The sequence below is a fragment of the Moschus berezovskii genome, chromosome 2 (genome assembly GCF_049115385.1).
Source record: "Moschus berezovskii isolate FMDL1 chromosome 2, NW_MosBer_1.0, whole genome shotgun sequence".
Taxonomy (NCBI): domain Eukaryota; kingdom Metazoa; phylum Chordata; class Mammalia; order Artiodactyla; family Moschidae; genus Moschus; species Moschus berezovskii.
Window position 1 is genome coordinate 17535189 of NC_142461.1, and position 15469 is coordinate 17550657.

The 15469-nt window shown below is 40.4% G+C and overlaps 1 protein-coding gene and 1 non-coding gene across 4 annotated transcripts in view; both read right to left on the reverse strand.

Annotated features, from left to right (window-relative positions):
- Nucleotides 1–15469, reverse strand: part of CAB39 (calcium binding protein 39) — a 101154-nt gene that overhangs the window by 36598 nt on the left and 49087 nt on the right. The gene's annotated exons all lie outside the window — the stretch shown is intronic.
- TRNAS-GGA (transfer RNA serine (anticodon GGA)) lies at nucleotides 405–476 on the reverse strand. Its single transcript has one exon. It is a non-coding gene; the product is annotated as a tRNA-Ser (tRNA).

Consider the following 15469-nt stretch of genomic DNA (forward strand, 5'->3'; position numbering starts at 1 on the left):
CCCCACACGACACCCCTCCCTAAATGTTTAAGATTTCTAACAAATAACTAAGTATATAGCTTGACATATGTAAACAGGTCTACCAATCACACCTTGAAAAACTGCCAAATAAAAAGCTGAAGACTATAATAGGGCTTAACAGATAAAAGGTTGACTCAAAACTACTCCAAAGTAGAGAATGTTACTGGGGACAAGAGGCTTCCAAACCTGAGTACTTCCATGGTTAGTCACCATCCGCATAGGATAATCAGGAGCATGATTGAAAGTGAAAGTGAAAGTGAAGTCGCTCAGTCATGTCTGACTCTTTGCGACCCCATGGACTGTAGCCTACCAGGCTCCTCAGTCCATGGGATTTTCTAGGCAAGAATACTGGAGTGGGCTGTCATTTCTTTCTCCAGAGGATCTTCCCAAGCCAGGGATTGAACCCGGGTCTCCTGCATTCCAGGCAGACGCTTTACCATCTGAGCCACCAGGGAAGCCCTAGCATGATATAAAAGAAAAACTAAAAATCATCAACTTTGAAAGTTTTAGTTTTTTGGCCTTGCTCCCAACCAGCAATCAAATCTGTGTCCTCAGCAGTGAAAGCATTGAGTCCTGATGACTGGAAAACCAGGGAATTCCCTAAAATTCATCAACTTTACTGTTTATTAACAGGCTTGATATACAATAATCAAGATCATATCTCAATTGATGACTTCTAATTTTATGCATATTTCAAACATTTGTGTAATTTCTGTTCCCCATTACATAGATAAATTACAAGTTGATTTTTTAAAAAAGGCTTAAAAAATAAATAAAAATGACCATATATTAAACTAAACATGATCTGAGAAGCTTATGAAGTGTTTCACCAGAAAAGGCGATGCAGCAAGAATTTACGAATGAAGATGCCACGTACAGAATAAATAAACTTAGCTGTTCTCATTTAGATTTCACTTGGTTCCCTTCATCAGCGTTCACATTAGGGTCCCTGCCCAGTGCCTGCTGTCTGGTCAGCCTACATTCTGCCCACATGTTCTCTACCTCTGACCACATCCGCCTTATCTGCCACCTCCCAGCTTGTCCCCTCACACCTACTAAGTAAGCTATTCACACTTACAGCTCCTCACAGCTGTGCCCTTGTCAAGCTGCTGAGATCACCACGGCGCCTCATCTCCTGGGCTCCTTAATGGTCATGTTATACCTGTCCTGCTAAGCCTGCAAGTTTCGGGGCTGCCCGTGCTCACAGTTCCAGTTCTCTTGCTTCCCTAAACAACACTGGATGTTCTTTACTGAAAACTTTCTCTGCTTTAGCCGCAGGGTAGAGAAGGTGATGGAATCTGTGTACACCTGGTTCACGAAAATTCATGCTGTTCAACTACCTTCACTCAGCCAGAAACATTCCTTCAAACTGGATGGATTTCTCAACCTGCCACTCCCAGCAGCAAATATTCCAAAACTGTCCCACCTTCCTCCAGAGACCTTAGCTCTCTTTCTCTGGTCCATATCTGAACAGCTAGCTTCACTTCCCCCGTACTGAGACAAGACTTGAAAACATCTTCGACTTCTTCAATCCACCCTGATTTATTTCTGCCATTCTTTGTCTCAACCCTGGAGATACACCAGAATCACTTGGGAGACTTTTAAACAAAGATGCTCACTCCCCTAAGAGACCTACTAGTAACAAAAACAGTTACCTGGAGATGCCCTTTAAGCACATGATACCTGTGAACAGCACTGAGACTACTGACTACTGTCGTGTGCCTCCTGAAAGGACACACTGGAAAGGGCACGGCATCACTTCTGTTTTTTTCTTGCCAAAAAAGGCATCATCTACATTGACTCATGAGGAAATATCAGCCAAACCCAAATTAAGGGACAGTCTACAAAATAACTGGCCAGTATTTTTCAAAAGTGCCAAGGTCATAAAAGTCAAAGACTGAGAAACTGTTCCTTAAAGGGGACTAAGGAAATGTTACAGCTAAATGCAATGTGTGATCCTGAATGAGATCCTGGGCCAGAAAAAACACATTAGAGGACAACAGTGGGAATTTGAAAAAGGTCTGTAGATTAGTTAGTAGTAGTAGTATAACATATCAATGTTAGATTCCTGATTTGATCACTGTACTCTGGCTACAAAAAATGTTAACATTTGGGGAAGGGTACTCTTTTGCAGTACTCATTTTATCAGTTTTAAAATTTAAACATTCTGGTTATTTTGCTTTTACTTCACAGGTTAGAGGCAGCCCTCCTACTTAGTTCTTAGTATGGGTGCCAGAGAAAAGGCCCCTACACAAACAAGGCTGGCCTTGCCTCAAGGCCTCCCTCCACAACTCTGTCAGTTGTGCGGCCTCATGCAAGGCTGCGTGGCCAGATGCCTGCTGGGAACCATTCCCTTCCTTAAGATGTCAAATCCCAAACAAAGGTCCGCCCAGGTCCCTCCTACTCTTGCCCTCTTGTCCTGGAGGCTTTGTCTCTGCTCACGTGGCCTGGATGCCCACACTACTCCTCTCCGCTCCAGAGTCTGCCCCGGCTCCCGCCATTCTCCTCCTGCTACACAGTGGCCACCTTGTGCTGCTCTATCCTCTCCTCCACACCTCTCATGTTCCTGACACTCGAGGGCTTCAGAAAGGGTCTGCTTACCCTCCTCCCTCCAACGTGAATGAGACAGAGACTGACACACAGTCTGACTTCCATGATTTTGTTAACAATGAACTAACCGTCTGGGAAATTTTGTCAGTAAAATGTAGTGCTCTGAGACACAGATGCAACACTTATGTGGCCAGTGAGCCTCAGAGTATTCGCATGCTTCATGGGTATAGACTACTAACAGTGGCCAACTGCTTTATAAATACCTGGTCATGAAGAAAAACATGCGAGAGAACTGCCCTCCACCCCTACTCCCATGAAAAGCCACTCACTTGACTGGAAAATGTGGATTGTGCCTCACTCACTCGCAGCTGACTTGTCTAGGTGAGAGAGACAGAACTTTAAGTTCCTGGTTGTTTTCTTGCAGCTTCAGAGAAGTGGCTTACCCTGTGTGATTCTACTAAGCGGCCATACAGTAGGAGTTTCGGGGACACCTCTGTTGAGCAGAGTCACGGAGGAAAAGGTTTAAGGCTTGGTAGAGCTTCTCTGAGGCAAGGCCTGGGTAGGGTGGGTTGGGGGCAGGCATATTAATTCCATGCCAAGAAGCCTCATTGACTTCCACAAATAACTAGTTGGAGACAACTTTATTTCTGATCAGGATCTTAAAAAATATTTTTACATCAAACAATGTAAGGTACAGGATCTACTTAAGTAGCAACCAATATTCTAAAGTTCATATCAACTATTCACCTCATTAGTAACAATATCTTTTAACAATACTTTTTTACCTACCAGGGTGAGAAGACAAGTAAATACTTCAAATTTTTAAGGGTTGTGCCCATAATAACTTCCCCAATTAGAACTAAGGCTGTGAGACTTCCTTGCTGCCTGCTTTCTCATTAAAAAATACAAAGAGTTGGAAAAAAAGCAACTAGCAAGCCTAACATTAGTGGCCTATTTCAAGGCTTCCAAAACTTCAGGGGTCATATTAAATCTCTTCCCCTGAACCCCATGTTCCCACAGTACCCATCCCTGTACCATTTTACCATCATCCGTGGCAACCACTCAGATACAAAGCTGTGATGCAAGAAACATTTTCACATCAGAGGTATTCCTCACTCTCCCACTAGAGCTTGCAGACCACGTGCCTGCAGTGCTCACAGTCCTTATCGCCCACACCTCTTCCGGTCCCAACAAAGCCCAACTACTCAGAAGACTCCAAAGTGGCCTAATGGGAGGAGATGAAAGGTGACAAGGTGTCTGCTCACAGATGGAGGTACAGGGTTTATCTCGTGGAGTACAAGACTGGGTATGCTCTCCCCTTTGCCCCAAGTTTTAACAGATAAAAGTTACTTGTTAAGCCTAACTTACTAATTCATAGCACACTTAAGCACAGCAAGAGTAAAATGTTGAAGTACAGATACAGCTAATTCAGAAATTAAAAGACAAGAAAATATTCTTGACAAATAGCTATCTTAAAGAAGATATACTACTTTATAATATAAGCTAATATAATAATATTAGCTTAAAATGATAAACTGCAAAGAGCTGATGCATTTGAAAAGACCTTGATGCTAGGAAAGATTGAAGGCAGGAGGAGAAGGGGATAACAGAAGATGAGATGGTTGGATGGCATCACTGACTCAAACGACATGAGTCTGAGTAAACTCTGGGAGTTGGTGATGGACAGAGCCTGGCGTGCTGCAGTCCATGGGGTCGCAAAGAGTCAGACACGACTGAGCGACTGGACTGAATTAAAAATGACAAATATTTTCCCCTTCCTATCAGAAACAAAGACTTCTGGAAGATACATTGGTAGTGGAAAAATAAATGGGTACAACTTTTTTGGAGGGCAATTGAGTAAAATATAACAAAAAAACCAAAAAGCTTTAAAAGGTGCAATCCCTCTGAGTCACCCATTATACATCTAAGGAATTTACCCTAGGGGAACAGATAATTACACAGAAATGGAAGTACAAGCAGGGTCATTTACTACAGTGAAAGATCAGAAGTAAAAGTTATCTCTGGGAATTCCCTGGCAGCCCAGGGGTTAGGATTCTGTACTTCCCTGCAGGGCACACGAGTTCTATCAGGGAACTTAGATCCCACATGTGTGCTGCAAGACGCACCAAAAAAACAAACAAATAAACCCTGAACGGAACTAAATAGTGATGTACCCATAAAATGGAAGATTATGGCAAGCTTTGAAAACAATTAAGTAGATCTATATTGACATGCAAAGATTTAAAATTAACAAACAAACCAGGACCTAAAATGACATGACCTTGTGTTCAGTAACTTACCTGCCCCAGAAAGAGAGAGAGACTGAGAATATGAATGAGAATCCGAGAGGCTGTCCCACTACATAAACCGTAGTCACTGCATTCAGGAGTGGACTAGGGATGAGCTTTAGTTTTCCTTTTATGCTCTGCTGAACTTCCTTAATTTTTGGAATGAATACATATTAGAATACAGTATTTCATATAGATATAGAAATCAATTAATAAAACTATTAGGCTTAATGAAGGAAGCACAGATCTCTTGCACACATATGTACCCAAACACCCACTCCCACTACCTACAGAGTGCTTACAAAAAGGCAAAGAGGGAGAGGCTGTAAATTTCAGCCTCTTCTCTCCTCACCGGATGATTTCAAATGAACAGAACTTTGGCTGAAGTAAAGAGAAAGTATCCGATGCTCTAAGGTTTTGAGCCAGAAAGACAACATTTCTTAAGCTAAGCAGTCAGGAAGAGAGAGACCAATTCTGGAACAGCGAAGATGAATTCCGAGTTGAATATGTTAAATTTGAAGGGATGTCTGAGTATGGAATCACAATATCTTAAATGTTGAAAGAGATGTCAGAGGTCATCAAACCCGTGGTTTTTAAATGTTTTTTGGGGCACTGATAACATACTTCCTAATCCTGCTGCCATCATTTCTCAAATTAAAGATCTTGTATAGAGACTCAGTAGACAAATAAGGATAGGGTGAAACTGAAAAAGTCGATGAAGGTAGAAAGAGCACTGGAAACCATAGACAACTTGCTTCTTCAGAGCACCCTTTGCATGTTTGTGGAACATTTAAGTTTACAAGCAAAACAAAAATATTAGTATTACTCAGCCATAAAAAAAAAGAATGAAATGATGCCATCTGCAGCAACATGGATGGGCCTACAGATGATCACATTAAGCAAAGTAAGTCAGACAAATAAAGATAAATATATGATATCACTTCAATGGGGAACAAGAAAAAATAATATAAATGAACTTATTTACAAAACAGAAATAGACTCACAGACATAGAACACAAACTTATGGTTACCAAATGGGAAAGGAGCGGGGAGGGATAAATTAGTAGAAGTTGGGATGAACATATATACACCACTATATATAAAATAAACAACAAGGACCTACTGTATACCACAGGTAGCTATATTCAAGATCTTGTAATAACCTATAAAGGAAAAGAATCTGAAAAAATATATATGAATATATATACACACACATATATACATAACTGAATCACTTTGCTATACACCTGAAACTAACATAACATTGTAAACTGACTATACTTCAATTTTTTAATGGTTAAATAAAAACCTTTAAAAAAAGCAAAACAAACATACTTTTCCTGCACCTCGCCCCTACCTCCAATTTCTAATAAGCACCTTGTTATAATCTACCTCATCAAAAGCATCTTATCAAGTTTCTTTCGATAAGGATGTAGCTGTCTTTCTGTGGGTCACATGGTCTTTGTCACAACTGTTCAACTCTGCCATTGCAGCAGGAAAGCAGCCATAGTCCATGTATCAATGAATAGGTATGGCTGAGTTCCAATAAAACTTTATTTACAAAACCAGTACTGGGCTAACCTGGGACACAGTTTAATGACTTATGCTCTGAAAAATATCTGGTGGGTAGGAGGATAGGCCAAAGGATATGTGAATCTATAGTTAATTACATTGTTGTTGTCGTTCAGTCGCTCAGTTGTGATCAGTTCTTTGCAACTCCATGGACCTCGGCACACCAGGCTTCCCTGTCCTTCACTATCTCCCCAAGTTTGCTCAAACTCATGTCCGTTGAGCCGGTGATGCCATCCAACCATCTCATCCTCTGTCACCCCCTTCTGGATACCCATCAAATCCTTTCAATTCTCCCTCAGAAATTTAGTCTCACGTCTTACCTCCCTCTTTACTCTTAAGACTTCCTTGTCATCAGAGTCCTCTTACCAAGTTAATCTTCTGCCATTAAGTCCAGCAGTCCAACACTTCCAATCTCATCCCATCTATGACTGAAACATTACTAGTGGAATGTAGTGGGAAAGAGGCCGGTGGTTTCTTATAAAATTAAACCTGCTCTTACCGTATGAGCCAAGAACTATACTCTTGGACATCTATTCTAGAGGAAAGAAAATTTATGTTCACACAAAATCTGTTTATGAAAATATTTACAGTAGCTTTATTTGTCGGAGAAGACAATGGCAAGCCACTCCAGTACTCTTGCCTAGAAAATCCCATGGATGGAAGAGCCTGGTAGGCTGCAGTCCGTGGGGTCGCTAAGGGTCAGACACGACTGAGCGACTTCACTTTCACTTTTCACTTTCACACATTGGAGAAGGAAATGGCAACCCACTCCAGTGTTCTTGCCTGGAGAATCCCAGGGAAGGGGGAGCCTGGTGGGCTTCTGTCTATGGGGTCACACAGAGTCGGACACGACTGAAGTGACTTAGCAGCAGCAGCAGCTTTATTTGTAATAGCCCCAGCTGGAAACATTCTACTTACACATTCACCCTATGGACACACTATGGTATATTCATGGAACAAAAAACCACTCAGCGATCAAAAGGAATTAGTGATTAATAACCACTTGCACAAATCTCACAGGAAATCAAGCTGGGTGGGGAGAAAAAAGCCAGTCTCAAAAGGTTACATACTATATGATTCTATTTATAAGGCACTCTTAAAATAACAAAATTAGAGATTGCAAGAACAGATCAGCGATTGCCAGCAAGAGTTGTGGATGGGGGCGAGGAGACGGCGTAAAGGGGTAGCAAGAGGGGGCTTGTGGTGACGGGGGAGTTCTGTATCTCGGCTGTGGTAGTGGTTACACGTGTGATGAAACTGCAGAGACAAATATGCTCACAAAACTGCGAAAAGGTGAAGGAGGCCTGTGGACTGTACTGACACCAATTTCCTTGTCTTGATTTTGCATATAGTTAAGTAAGATGTTACCACTGGGGGAAACTGAGTATAAGGTACATGGGATCTTCCTGTATACTTTTTTGCAACTTCCAGTGAATTAAAAATTATTTAAAGATTTAAAACAAAGCAGAAAAAAAACAATACATTTCCTTAGCTCCCTCAGTCTATCTTTAGGTTGTACATAAGGCTCTTTTCAATCTACCACATTCTCCTCTAATCACTCCTACAAAATCACCCTAAACTTGTCACTGTTTTCTGGACATGCCATACTTTAAGATGTTTCACATTTCGTTCCCTTTCACTCTCAACTTGCCAAACACCTTTAAACCAGTTCAAATGTCACCGCATACTATCTCCGTACCTGTCTCTGACAGAGGTAGTAACTGCTTTATTTTCTGGGTTCCCACAGAATTTCACTCATACCTCCAAGTATCTCTATACTGTATTATATTATTTGACATGTCTATTTCCTCTGTGTCTGTGTTAGTCAATCAGTCGTGTCCGACTCTTTGTGACCCTGTGGACTGTAGCCCGCCAGGCTCCTCTGTCCATGGAATTCTCCAGGCAAAAATACCACAGTGGGTGTCATTCCCTTCTCCAGGGGATCTTCCTGACCCAGGGATCGAACCCAGGTCTCCTGCATTGCAGGTAGACTCTTTACCATCTGGGCTACCAGGGAAGCCCTTCTACTAGATTATAAATTCCTTAAGAACAAAGACAAAATTTGATCCATGTGCCCATCTGTCTGCCCTATATGGAAGGGCACTAAAATGTCTAGGCATTCAATCAAGTTGGGAATCTTTTGCAAAAGGTGACAATGGAAGTGATGACAGGAATTACTTCTATTGTCATCTTTTGAAAGCAAACAACAAAAAAACCCCTGTCCTAACAATTACTGTCAGTATGGAACTCTGCAGAAGGTAACATAATCAGATGGGAATCGTTATTTATAAAGTCATTTTTTTGGAAAAAATTTTGAAGTGATTAAGCAGAATTTTCCATTCTTGTGTTCACTACTGGTTTATACAATCAGGTTTATTCTAATTTACATGCAACTAATTGTTATTATTGGGAAATTCCTCAAAAAACTCAGATTTTTTTGAGGAGGAGGGGGCTCATATCATTTATTATTTTGTATTACACATTTTTTGAGTTCCTTTATACCCACTCTTATGCAAAAGAAAAATTTTAAACAAGAGTCCTCTAAATATTTACAGCCTATATTTATTGCCTCAAATATTAGTTCATTCTCAAAAAGCGATTAATTAGATGACCTCATTTAAAAAAGGAAGTTCTTAAAGTAAATTAAGATAAACGATGTGAGGTGGAATCTAAAAGTAAACTGCGGAACATTGCTGGCACTAAATACTCAAAAATGAGACCAATTTTATTACCATATTAATTTCTAAATTAAAAAAAAAATCCTATACATATATGTGCCTCTCTACTAAAGAAAATATCTGAGTATACTAAACTGAAAGATCATGGGCTAAGAAAAGCCTATTAATAACCTTCTGGTGTCAAAGATTACTCTAAACAAGTTTAGTAACCATGAGTCACTGTTAAATGGCTATGCTATGAAAAGACTACTCCCTTCCCCCCTCTTAAATATGCCAGCAAACTTAGTCCTCTCACGAAATGAGTGAATATAGTTATTCAATCCTGTGAACACATGCATTCACAGTGATGAAGGGATCCAGGTATAAGCTGAGCAAAGCAGCTATACCTTCTTTATATGGCATGCAGTGGCAAAGAGTGTGTAAACAGTCACTATGTATACCAGATCTCTGTGGCTGTGAGCAATGAGAGAACAAATTCCATTCCACCCGACTCCATGCTCCAGTTACCTAAAAATAAAGATGGTAAGATAAACCATTTTTCTAAAGGTATAAGGAAACTAGCTTTCAAATTCTCTTTTAAAGGTATGACCCAGTTCCTAAGGGAGTAATCTATTCCTATTACAGACAATTCTTAATATTGCAACTGTGTACCATACAGAATAAGGAAAAATATCAACACACTATAAAGAAAGAGAGACTCAAATGTTTCATTTATCGTTATGTTTATAAGATCACAAGAAATGAATGAGAGAATGTGCATGGATATCAAGAACAGACATAAAAGACAAAATTTTACCACAGGTTTAGCAGAGCTAGGAGTGAATACCCTGATTCTACTATAATGAATGTCCTTGGAAACAAGCTTTCTTCACGTGGATCATGAGAGTAATAACTATTTTACCTTGAAATAAGATGGAGGCCTATTTTCTACAAAGGCACATTGCAAAGTACCGGTGTTGTATCAATGTAAGGATGTGTCAATTATACAAAGCTTGAAATCCTTCTACACAACCTAAGTGATCAGCAAACCCACACCAACACAAACCCTGAGACAGGAAACCTGCTATCTCCCGTGGAAGCTAACTTCCACTTAGTTTCCCGAATATCAAGATGAAACTGGACTCCCTGTTTTATCTCCACTCATGGATCTTAAGTCTATCTTCTGTCAATCTGGAAGCTTCTCTAACATAAAATGATCCCTTCATGGGGTCGCAAAGAGTCGGACACGACTGAGCGACTGAACTGAACTAAACTGAAAAACATTTTACTAAGAGCACTAGGACTCAAATTTGGTTCTCTCTCTACAGCTGCAGTTCCTTCAACTGTTTCTCACGGCAGGACTCTGAATTTCAGTGCTAACCTGGTCACTCCCCTCTCAACACCTGAGCTTCTCCACAAACTCAGTATATAGACTTGTCTACACAGAGCAGAAGATGGTCACTCTGAGGCTGGTGTTTACTACTGCAACCTAGGCTTTCAATAGTCTCTCTGGGTGCTTTATTACATGGTCTATTCCTTCTTAGGGTAAACATCTATGGTTCTAAGTCACCTACACCTCAGCTTGGAGAAGGCAAGGGCAACCCACTCCAGTACTCTTGCCTGGAAAATCCCATGAGTGGAGGAGCCTGGTAGGCTGCATTCCATGGGGTCGCTAAGAGTCGGACATGACTGAGTGACTTCACTTTCACTTTTCACTTTCATGCTTTGGAGAAGGAAATGGCAACCCACTCCAGTGCTCTTGCCTGCAGAATCCCAGGGACGGAGGAGTCTGGTGGGCTGCCGTCTATGGGGTCGCACAGAGTTGAACACAACTGAAGCGACTTAGCAGCAGCAGCATACCTCAGCTGCTACGTGGAGTGTCGTTTCCCTTCTAATTGAGTTACAGTTAACAGACAACAAAACACACATATTTCAAGTGTACAAGCTGATAACTCTGGACTTAGGTACACACCTCTAAGACAAGCGAACTTATCCATCACTACCATGTTCCTGCTATAATCCCCTCGTTCCACCAAACCCACTCTAACCTGCCCACCACTCATCTACCTGCTGTCATTGCAGCTATTCACAGTTCAACAAAATCATATACTATGTATTCTTTATAGCCTGGCTTCCTTCACTCAACACATTATTTTGAGATTCATTGGTGCTGCTGTGTACAGCAAGAGTTTCTTCCTTTTTATTGCTGATTAGTATTCCATTCTATGGATGTGTCACAACTGGTTTATTCACACACCTGGGCTACTTCCTGTTTTGGACTCTTGCCAAATAAAGTTGCTATGAATATTTATGTATGAGTCTTTGTATGGACATAAGTTTCTCCCTCTCTTGGGTAAATACGTGGGAGTGAAATGGCTAGATTAAGTTCAGCATTTCCAGAAATAGACAAACTGTTTTCCAAAGTAGCTATATTATCTTACATTCCTACCAGCAGTTTTAATTGCTCGCCATAACTACTAACATTTGATACAGCCATATTTTCAGTTCAGTTCAGTCGCTCAGACGTGTCCAACTCTTTGTGACCCCATGAATCACAGCACGCCAGGCCTCCCTGTCCGTCACCAACTCCCGGAGTTCACTCAAACTCATGTCCATCGAGTCGGTGATGCCATCGAGCCATCTCATTCTCTGTTGTCCCCTTCTCCTCCCTCCCCCAATCCTTCCCAGGATCAGAGTCTTTTCCAGTGAGTCAACTCGTCGCATGAGGTGGCCAAAGTACTGCAGTTTCAGCTTCAGCATCAGTCCTTCCAATGAACACCCAGGATTGATCTCCTTTAGAATGGACTGGTTGGATCTCCTTGCAGTCCAAGGGACTCTCAAGAGTCTTCTCCAGCACCACAGTTCGAAAGCATCAATTCTTCGGCGATCAGCTTTCTTCACAGTCCAACTCTCACATCCATACATGACTGCCATTGTGATAGGTGTGTAGTGGTTATCTTATCATAGCTTTACTTTGCAATTTCCTATGATGAACATCTTTGCAAGTGTTTATCTGAAATCTGTATATCATCTTTGGTGAAGTGTATACAGAATCCAATTTTTATACTGTTTTCTTATAAAGTTTTGAGAGTTCTTTAAGTATTCTTGATGCAATCTTTCATCAAATATACGTTTTGCAAAGATTTTCTCAGTCTGTGGTTTGTCTTTTCATTCTTTTAACAGTGTCTTTAGAAGACTTGAAGGTTCTAGTGTTGATGAATTCCAATTTATTATTTTTTTCTTTTATAGAGTATGCTTCTGGTACCATATCTAAGAATTCTTTGCCTATCTCAAGGTTATGAAGATTTTTCTCCTGTTTCCCAGGTGCTTTAAAATTTTAGGTTTTTACATTCAGTTGAGCTATTTCAAATCCTGAAAGACGATGCTGTGAAAGTGCTGCACTCAATATGCCAGCAAATTTGGAAAACTCAGCAGTGGCCACAGGACTGGAAAAGGTCAGTTTTCATTCCAATCCCAAAGAAAGGCAATGCCAAAGAATGCTCAAACTACCGCACAATTGCACTCATCTCACATGCAAGTAAAGTAACACTTAAAATTCTCCAAGCCAAGCTTCAGCAATACGTGAACCGTCAACTTCCAGATGTTCGAGCTGGTTTCAGAAAAGGTAGAGGAACCAGATATCAAATTGTCAACATCCGCTGGATCATCAAAAAAGCAAGAGAGTTCCAGAAAAACATCTATTTTTGCTTTATTGACTATGCCAAAGCCTTTGAATGTGTGGGTCACAATAAACAGTGGAAAATTCTGAAAGAGATGGGCATAGGAGACCACCTGACCTGCCTCTTGAGAAACCTGTATGCAGGTCAGGAAGCAACAGTTAAAACTGGACATGGAACAACAGACTGGTTCCAAATTGGGAAAGGAGTACGTCAAGGCTGTATATTGTCACCCTGCTTATTTAACTTATATGCAGAGTACATCATGAGAAACGCTGGGCTGGAGGAAGCACAAGCTGGAATCAAGATTGCCGGGAGAAATATCAATAACCTCAGATATGCAGATGACACCACCCTTATGGCAGAAAGTGAAGAACTAAAGAGCCTCTTGATGAAAGTGAAAGAGGAGAGTGAAAAGGTTGGCTTAAAGCTCAACATTCAGAAAACTAAGATCATGGCATCCGGTCCCATCACTTCATGGCAAATATATGGGGAAACAGTGGAAACAGTGGCTGACTTTATTTTTTTGGGCTCCGAAATCACTGCAGGTGGTGACTGCAGCCATGAAATTTAAAGACGCTTACTCCTTGGAAGGAAAGTTATGACCAACCTAGATAGCAAATTAAAAAGCAGAGACATTACTTTGCCAACAAAGGTCTGTCTAGTCAAGGCTATGGTTTTTCCAGTGGTCATGTATGGATGTGAGAGTTGGACTATAAAGAAAGCTAAGCACAGAATTGATGCTTTTGAACTGTGGTGTTGGAGAAGACTCTTGAGAGTCCCTTGGACTGCAAGGAGATCCAACCAGTCCATCCTAAAGGAGATCAGTCCTGGGTGTTCATTGGAAGGACTGATGCTGAAGCTGGAACTCCAATACTTTGGCCACCTGATGCGAAGAGCTGACTCATTTGAAAAGACCCTGATGCTAGGAAAGATTGAGGGCAGGAGGAGAAGGGGATGACAGAACATGAGATGGTTGGATGGCATTACCGACTCAATGGACGTGGGTTTGGGTGGACTCTGGGAGTTGGTGATGGACAGGGAGGCCTGGCGTGCTGCAGTTCATGGGGTCACAGAGAGTCGGACATGACTGAGCAACTGAACTGAACATTCAGTTGTGTGATCCATTTTGAATTAATTTTTGTATATGACATGAGGCATGGGTCCAACATATTTTTTGCACATGTGACTATCAGGTTGTTTCAGCACCAGTTATTAAAACTACTATCCTTGCTCCACTGAACTGCATTTTCATCTTTGGCAAAAAATTTCCATACACATGTAGGTTTTATTTCTGGATTCTCTATTCTGTCCCACTGATCTACTGGTTTGCCTAACAGACTTCTTTTATCAATCACTGAGATTGGGGTATCAAAATCTCCAATTATAATTGTGGATTTAACTGTTTCACCTCATAGTTTTATCAGTTTTTGCTTTGTTTTAAAGCTGTTATTAGGTGCATAAACATTTAAGGTTGTAATGTCCCTTGGATTAACTGACCCCTATTTTATCACGAAATAACTATCCCTGATACTATTCTTTTCTCTGAAATTTATTTTTGTCTGATATTAATAAAGCTATTTCAGTTTTCTTTTGACAAGTGTTAACACGGTATATCTTTCTCCATCCTTTTACTTGCCTTCAAAGTGCACTTCTCTTAGGCACATACAGTTAGGACTTTTCCTCTTTTTAACAATTTTTTAAAACTGAGGTATAGTTAATTTATAATGGTATGCTAGTTTCAGGTGTACAGCAAAGTGATTTCAATTATACAGTAAAGTGATTTCAGTTATATATGTAACATTCTTTTTCGGATTCTTTTCCATTTTAGGTTATTATAAGATGCTGAATATAGTGTCCTGTGCGGTACAGCAGATCTTTGTTGTCTATCTATTTTATATATAGTAATGTGTATGTTAATCCCAAACTCCCAATTTATCCCTCCTGTACTCTCTGGAGACCACAAGTTTGTTTTCTACGTCTATAAGTCTATTCCTATTTTGTAAATAAGTTCATTTATATCATTTTTTAAAAATTCCACACAGAAGTGATATCATATGGTATTTGTCTTTCTCTTTCTGACATACTTCCCTTAATGTGATAATCTCTAAATTTATCCAGTTAGGACTTTCATATCCAACCTGACAAGCGCTGCCTTTTAACTGGAGTATTCAGACATTTATATTAAATGTGATTATTGATACAGTACATTTGAGTCTAGTATCTTGCTATTTGTTTTCCATTTGTTCTACCCATTCTTTAATTTTGTTCTACCCGTTCTTTGCTCTTTCTTTGATTTCTTTTGGTTTAATCAAATATTTTTAGTGTTTATATTTTATTTTCTCCTTTGGTATCCCATCTGCTTTTTCAGACCCTGATACAGAGCGATACTCGTATCTGTACTTCACTTTATCAGTTACAATCATATCCTTCCTCCCGCCCCCCTTCTCCCAGCTAATTAACCCTCCTTTGGTGCCTGATTTAGTCACCTACAGAGTCTTCTATCCTTCTCCAATTTCTGTCATTCACAAGCTCTGTTAATTAAGCCCTTCCTTAGGGATAATAAATGTTATCAAAGGTTTAGCACTGGGACAGTATCCTGCAACAGGTCACCAAAACCCTGCCTAGGTGTTTGGTTATCCATTAATTAGATCCACTGGGTATAATCATTCATCCAATCATGAAAAGTGTCCACTGAGCATCC